The sequence below is a fragment of the Mytilus galloprovincialis genome, chromosome 5 (genome assembly GCF_965363235.1).
Source record: "Mytilus galloprovincialis chromosome 5, xbMytGall1.hap1.1, whole genome shotgun sequence".
Taxonomy (NCBI): domain Eukaryota; kingdom Metazoa; phylum Mollusca; class Bivalvia; order Mytilida; family Mytilidae; genus Mytilus; species Mytilus galloprovincialis.
Window position 1 is genome coordinate 66587682 of NC_134842.1, and position 8489 is coordinate 66596170.

At 35.3% G+C, this 8489-nt stretch overlaps 1 pseudogene; it reads left to right on the forward strand.

The window, feature by feature from the left end:
- Positions 1 to 6226, forward strand: part of LOC143074117 (polypeptide N-acetylgalactosaminyltransferase 1-like) — a 67005-nt pseudogene extending 60779 nt beyond the window's left edge.
- Positions 6227 to 8489: the final 2263 nt, after the last annotated feature.

Here is an 8489-nt window from a genome sequence, read left to right on the forward strand (position 1 = left end):
TAATCTATAAGAACACATTATTACCACCAGCGATATGAATTTAATTGAAAATCCTTTTCTAAAAGGCGCAACGTACAACAAACGTACTATAAGTGAATAGGTAACGAATAGGTAGTAGAGAATTAACCGAGCGCTAGAACAGGTACATGTGCGCTAATGGGTTATTTCATCTCTAAGAACACATTGTTACCACCAGAGACGTGGACACAATTGAAAATCATTTTTTAAAAGGTGCAATGTACAACAAACGTATTATAAGTGAATATGGAACGAAAAGGTAACGAAAAGGTCACAGGATATTAACCGAGCGCTCGAACAGGTACATGCGCGCTAATAGGGTCATTTCATCTCTAAGAACAGATTGTTACCACCAGAGACATGAACACAATTAAAAATCCTTTTCTAAAATGTGCAACGTACAACAAACGTGTTGTAAGTGAATAGGTAACAGGGTATTAAAAGAGCGCTGGAACGGGTTCATGCGCTCTAATAGGGTCATTTCATCTCTAAGAACACATTGTTACCACCAGAGACATGAACACAATTAGAAAACGATTTATTTCAAGGTGCAACGTATACCTCGTGCATAAAAAGCAAATAAGGAACGAATAAGTAACCGGGTATTACCTGAGCGCTGGAACGGATACATACGCGCTAATAGGTGTATTTCATCTATAAGAACACATTATTACCACCAAAGATATGAATTTAATTGAAAATCCTTTTCTAAAAGGTGCAACGTACAACAAACGTTCTATAAGCGAATAGGTAACAGGGTATTAACCGAGCGCTGAAACGGGTACATGCGCGGTAATAGGGTAATGTCATCTCTAAGAACACATTGTTATCACAAAAGACATGGAGACAATTAAAAATCCTTTTCTAAAAGGTGCAACGTACAACAAACAGATTATAAGTGAATAGGTAACGAATAGGTAACAGGGTATTAACCGAGCGCTGGAACGGTTACATGCGCGCTAATAGGGTTGTTTCATCTCTAAGAACACATTGTTACCACTATCGACATGAACACAATTAAAAAACGATTTATCTTAAGGTGCAGCGTATACCCCTGCGCATTAAAAGCGAATAAGGAACGAATAAGTAACAGGGTATTATCCGAGCGCTAGAAATTCTTTTCTTAAAGGTGCAACGTATAACAAACGTATTATAAGTGAAAAGGTAACGAATATGTAACAGGTTATTTACCGTGCGCTAGAACGGGTACATCTCTAAGAACACATTATTACCACTAGAGATTTGAATTTAATTGAAAATCCTACGTACAACAAACGTACTATAAGTGAATAGGTAACGAATAGGTAACGAATAGGTAACAGGGTATTTACTGATCGCTGGAATGGGTATATACGCGGTAATAGGGGTATTTCATCTATAAGAACACATTATTACCACTAGAGATGTGAATTTAATAGAAAATCCTTTTCTCAAAGGTGCAACATACAACAAACGTATCATAAGTGAATAGGTAACGAATAGGTAACGAATAGGTAACGAATAGGTAACAGGGTATTAACCGAGCGCTGGGACGGGTACATGCGTGCTAATAGGGTATTTTCATTTCTAAGAACACATTTTTACCACCAGAGACACGGACACAATTGAAAATTCTTTTCTAAAAGGTGCAACGTACAACAAACGTACTATAAGTGAATAGGTAACGAATAGGTAACGAATAGGTAAAAGGGTATTTACCGAGCGCTGGAACGGGTACATACGCGGTAATAGGGGTATTTCATCTATAAGAACACATTATTACCACTAGAGATATGAATTTAATAGAAAATCCTTTTCTAAAAGGTGCAACGTACAACAAACGTATCATAAGTGAATAGGTAACGAAAAGGTAACGAATAGGTAACAGGGTATTAACCGAGCGCTGGAACGGGTACATGCGTGCTAATAGGGTATTTTCATCTCTAAGAACACATTTTTATCACCTGAGACACGGACACATTTGAAAATTCCATTCTAAAAGGTGCAACGTACAACAAACGTTTTATTTAAGTGAATAAGTAACGAATAGGTAACGAATAGGTAACAGGGTATTAACCGAGCGCTGGAACGGGTACATGCGGGCTACTAGGGTATTGTCATCTCTAAGAACACATTTTTACCACCAGAGACACGGGCACAAATGAAAATTTTTAAATTTTTGATATTTTTCCTGTTTCCATGGTTACGGCGGCCATTTTGACAATTCCAACTGCAAAATCCAACTTTACTTATGCCAGTTACCATTCCTGTAAAGTTTCATCCAGTTTGCTGAAAATTCTTATTTCTTAAATTTAGGACCTTTTTGCATTGTTTCCATAGTAACAAGACCTTTTATGGAAATTCCAACTCGAAATGTCACATCTACCAATGTTGCTCATCATTACTGTGAAGTTTTATGAAGTTTTGAGCATTTGGAGAATTTTGAAAATTTTGGTGTAGTTTCCATAGCAACATAATAGTTCCAATGATCGCCAAAATCATCCAACACCTGTATATAGTGGGCACCTACATTGTTTTAAAATATGATGATTCTGAGTTGAAGCATATCCAAACAGTTCACCAAAAACCAAAAATTGATTTTTTTCAAAATTGTGCCGTTCCCATGGTAACGGCAGCCATATTAAACGATTCCATGCCATAATAAAAAGGGGAAGGATATTAAAAATCAAATAAGTAACGAATAGGTAACGAATAGGTAACGAATAGGGAATAGGGAATAGGTAACGAATAGGCAACGAATAGGGAATAGGGAATAGGTAACGAATAGGCAACGAATAGGGAATAGGGAATAGGTAACGAATAGGCAACGAATAGGGAATAGGGAATAGGTAACGAATAGGCAACGAATAGGGAATAGGGAATAGGTAACGAATAGGCAACGAATAGGGAATAGGGAATAGGTAACGAATAGGTAACGAATAGGGAATAGGGAATAGGTAACGAATAGGGAATAGGGAATAGGTAACCAACTTGACGCCCATATTAATGTTTTTGTTTAAATAGATATATAACTATAATTAGTTAGTGTCACTTACTTCTTTTGTAGGCACGGAATATACAAAACAATCAATGTTTAGACAATCATAGTTATCTATATCCAGCACCAGAAGCACTTTATCTGGAAATATGTCATTACAAACTGGAAACTCAGGTAATCATGTTGATATTTTCCTAATTCATCCTTTAACTTGCAAAGATATTCCTGAATCGTGTTTTATCAGAACAAACTATTATATGCAGTAAATGCAGGTTATCAATAATTTGGTTCCAATGTAATGTTTTCTTAACGTTTTGATTTGACAATACCAGATAAAAAAAAAAAAACAACTTATATGAAGTTCTGAATGGGTTTTATAGAATAGAGAATTACAGACATGAACTATAACGAATAGAGGAAAATAGGACAATAACATTAAGAATATAGAGAATAATTGGATGCTAAAATAAAAAGAATAGAGAATGATTGGCAACAAATATAAAGAAAAGAGAAAATGACTTAGGGAGCTACCATTTGATTTTTAGGGGTGAGGGGGGGGGGGGGTGAGGAGTTTTTAGCAAAAAAAAAGTCAAGATGAGTCATGACGACAATTTAGGTAAAAAAAATTCAGGATAAACTAAAAAAAAAAGAAGGCAGGACCGAACAGAGTGAAAAATAAAACGACAGGACAGAGATTACAGCTAAAAAAAATGCAGGACAAAGTTTTTCATCCTAGCCCCCCCTTAAAATCAAATGGTAGCTCCCTTATAGTCCAAGAATACAGAAATGAAGGACCTCCATTCAGACCATCGAACATAGGCTGGGATACGATGCAAATAATGCCATTCAGACTATCGAACATAGGCTGGGATACGATGCAAACAATGCCATTCAGACCATCGAACATAGGCTGGGATACGATACAAACAGTGCCATTCAGACCATCGAACATAGGCTGGGATACGATGCAAATAATGCCATTCAGACCATCGAACATAGGCTGGGATACGATGCAAATAATGCCATTCAGACTATCGAACATGGGCTGGGATACAATGCAAACAATGCCATTCAGACCATCGAACATAGGCTGACCTCCATCAGACCATCGAACATAGACTGGGATACGATACAAATAATGCTTATAAGAATTTGAAAATACATTTGTACTACAAATGTCTCAACAGTGTGCATCCCACCATGTTATATATGAGATGTTTTAACAGAAAAGTGAAGTTAGATAACTTTCTTTAATGAATGTTCCTTGCCATTAGTTGTGCGTGCTTGCAGAGAAAAAGTTCAATTTAATTTTGAACACTCCCTCCAGAAAAACAAAATCGGCATATAAAAATATTCTCAGTTTTATCCGTCATTGATAATTACATATTTATTGAATGACTATTTATTCTCAAATTCTTATACGTGTCGTGAAATACCATTTGAGTTGATTGTGGTTAATCACGGACGCCGTCCGTTTGATTGACATTTATGGAATATCTATATATTATGTGTCACATATGGCTACGGGATATACATATTTTTTACTTATATGTCAAGTGAGAAAATTGTTAACACTTGACATATAAGACCCTTTCCTATTGTTTAAACCCATACATTGACCTCCTGAGTTATTTTTTTTTTGCCGTTAGGTTACTGTTTCATTGAGTTATATTTAACACGTCCTCCTCTTTAAATTAAGGGTTTTTCATGGACCAAAGAGAAGCTACTTCGAACAACTTTACAGTGTGTGGTTGTGAAAGAAATGCATGAAGGTACTAGACCGGTATTAGAAGGCTGTATCATAGGTCCTCGTGATAAATGGGACCATAAAAAGGTTTGTGTTTTAATGATAAAAGACTGTGCTATATGTATAATCATGATTTGCCTGGTTTCCAGAGCTCGAGACACCTATCAGGCTGAAGGTTATATCTAAAAATGAGAAGATGTGGTATGATTGCCGATGAGACAACTCTCCACAGGAGACCAAAATGACAAAGAAATATATAGTTTGATCATTACATTGAACTTGTTCATGCCTTTTGCTCTACTTTGTCATTCTGGCATTATATTTGATGCATGAGGGTGTGGATGGGGTTTACCGAATAGAGAATAATGGACAAAAATGTAAGGAATAGAGAAAAATGAGGTGCAAAAAATAGATAAAAAATTACCTACATGGTATGCATCACTTGCTTTACCTTGTTTGTAATTAACAGGACTAACTAAATACGTAATTTAGAAACGTCCTATTTATACATTTCCCGAAATGACGATGATTACAAGGCCTTAAATTGTATAGTATAAACATGAATTAACTAGTTTCTTTGTTGTATAAGACGAAAATGCCAAACTTGTGTGTTTATGAGCAAATGTTAAATATAAAAGTATGATTGCTGATTAGACAACTATCCAGTAGAGACCGAATGACGTAGATGTACTCGGAAAAGGTCACCATACACTCTTTAGAATTACCGGGTTTATACGATTGTTAATACGGTTATGTATCATATACAACTATAAGCATTATTTAAGCTTAACGAATAAAACGGAAAAATTATGACAAACGGCAACAAGCGACAACCCCTGGACTACATGTTTCTGGCTTAGGACAGACATACAAAGAATGTGATGTGTTATGTACATGACGTAGAGCTCAACCTGTCCTTATATTTGTATCTCAATTTGTATGCCTATCTTTGAAGAAAGGAGTGGTTATACTGATTTGACACCATCACGTGACCGATACGATGTTTCGGTGTATGGACTCGTGCACAAGCGACATGTTATTACGGTCTAGGCCCTTTAGATAGAACTGTAGTCCTTTTCTGGGGTTTGGCGATAGTATCCTGTTCCCGATTGTGATATTTTGTCTGACTGGGATTGTGCATGGCGTTTTTACATCCATCGCGTATTTGCTTCGTGTTTACTGAATATTTTAGTACAGCGGGAAAGAGGGGTATCATTAGGACGAATTGTTCGCTGGCATCGAATTTAAAAAAAAAATAAACAATCAAAATACTCATTATGTCGAACTGTCATTCTTTTTAAATTTGAATATTTTTAGAGTACACATTATAAAGCTATACATCCTACTTTTTTTTTCAGAGTGGATATCTCAAACATATCAAAAGTGGATTGTGTCTAGATCATGATGGTCAAGGTCCAATAATGCGAGCATGTAACAACCAGGTGGTCACACAAAATTGGCAGTTTAACCATTATAATTATTGATAGTCTCCAATTAACAGTGTTGTCTACTTTTAACAGTTATTTGTCTTACTTGTTTTTGTCTGTTTTTGATCTATGCATATATTATTTATGTAACATTAACATTTTATAAAAAAAAATCAAGATAGTTGTTCATTCATAATTCATGACAATCAAACATCACTTCAAGTTTGTATGTATCAAGTATCAGAATTTATCTAGCAACTGTGATCTTTTGTATTCTATGATGAAACTGAACCTTGTATTTATTGTCCCCGTGTAACGCTATGTGGACATATAAATAACGGGCGCGCGTCTTTCCGATCTTGTAAGCGCTCTCGTAAGTGCAATTCTTGTCAAATGTTTAACAATGTGTTAGGCAAGCTTGCAAATCAATGCCGATGAATTATTTTTAAATGATATATACCGCTTAATAATATCAATCACATGGAAATTTACTTTGTAATCGTCCATTTCTCGCTCGAATGATGGCTTTGTAATTCATATCAAAGGTTTATTTTAACAATGTCTCGAACGAGTTCGAAAGTCAGAGATGGTTAATTTTGTTTACAGGAATAATCCCCCGCGGAATCGTAAGTATTATAGAAATTTGCATTGTAAGTGATCTCAATGCTTGGAATAGGAATACTTCAACAGATGTAAGGATGCTTGTAGTGCGGATTCGTTGACACCTAATAACTGTTAAGCTTCTCCCAACAAAGTGTGTGGTTTTTCTTTTAACCAATAAGTTAAATAATTTTCTTCTTTAACCAGTTGTGAACCTTAAAGGGAATCCTGACATTGTCTGACATTATTGAGATGATAGTGATAAAGTAAATCGAGGACATCAGCATACGCAGTAGATGGAAACCAAAGTGATTAATTCGAAATATAATCTACCATTTGAAGTTAACTGGGTGTTAAACAAGAATTTCTCATGAAATGTATATCATATCTGCTAGCATTATTTTTTCAAAATGAACAAAATTCTTCTTCTGAAATGGTAATCCAACATAGTCATGAAGTGGCACAATCTTTTCTGGAGTACATTTCGATATAGAATACCTTACGATGTATAAAACTTCACTGTATTGTTCTGTCTGATAGAAAAGCGATGCTACCATCAGCCATCTCGTTACAGCGTCAAGATACACATTCTGTCGCAAGGTACTAAGACAGGATTTGTACTGTTTGTATCGGTATCTATTATTATTCTTTGTACTTTCCAGTGATATAAGTTGCGAAAATGTCTTTTATTGAAGATTGCTGACACAACACGGTCTGTAATAATCAATTGTTGAGCATCGATTCCATGTCTATAGAACGAGATGTAAAGTTATTATTTGAAAAAAAAAAAAAAAAAACTTGAGTTTAGTATTTTCTTAACGTCATCTGCATATACAGTATGTGGTTCGATGTAGAAATTCCACATTGATACACAAACGTTAGATATTTGATCTGAAAACAGAAAACATCCATAGCTATACAAATAAACTCATCATATATACCAGGACTAAATTTAGTATATACGCCAGACGCGCGTTTTGTGTACAAAAGACTCATCAGTGACGCTCGGATCCAAAAAAGTTAAAAAGGCAAAATAAAGAACGAAGTTGAAGAGCATTGAGAACCAATTCCTAAAAGTTTTGCCAAAGACAGCTAAGGTAATCTATACCTGAGGTAGAAAAGTGTATTTAGTTTTTTCAAAGGTATTTTACGTGCACGACCCTCTATTTTGTTCTCACACATGTTATTCTCTGGAATGAAGTAATGCGAACAAACTGAGTGCTGAACACAATACATAAGCCGTTTATTACATCTCATGAAACAAGGTATAATATTATCAGGTTTCCATATGAATTGTGGCAGTTCTTCAAATATCTGCAAACTTACTCTTTTGGGGAAATATGAACAGAGTAAATCTTTACATTCGGAATAAGGAGATATTACATCTTTCAAAATAATTTTAAATAGAACATAGCAAACTAATCGAGTGTGTGTAAAGGTATTAATCAGAAGTTTTTCCCCAACTGAAAAAGATACTCGCCGTTCCATATCTTCGTTTTGTGATCCTTTAACTACTCCGATCGGTACAAAAGGTACTCCATGATTTAGAATACTTTGTTTGACATCATGACTCGGCCACGAGTTACTTGATCTTGTTATCCACTGAAATGCACGTTTTACAAATAGCAAATAGTCAAATTGTCCATCTTTGTCTGATATACACGGACCATGAATAGTCTTAATGTCATCATTCAAAACCAATTGTTTCTGCAATGCACTT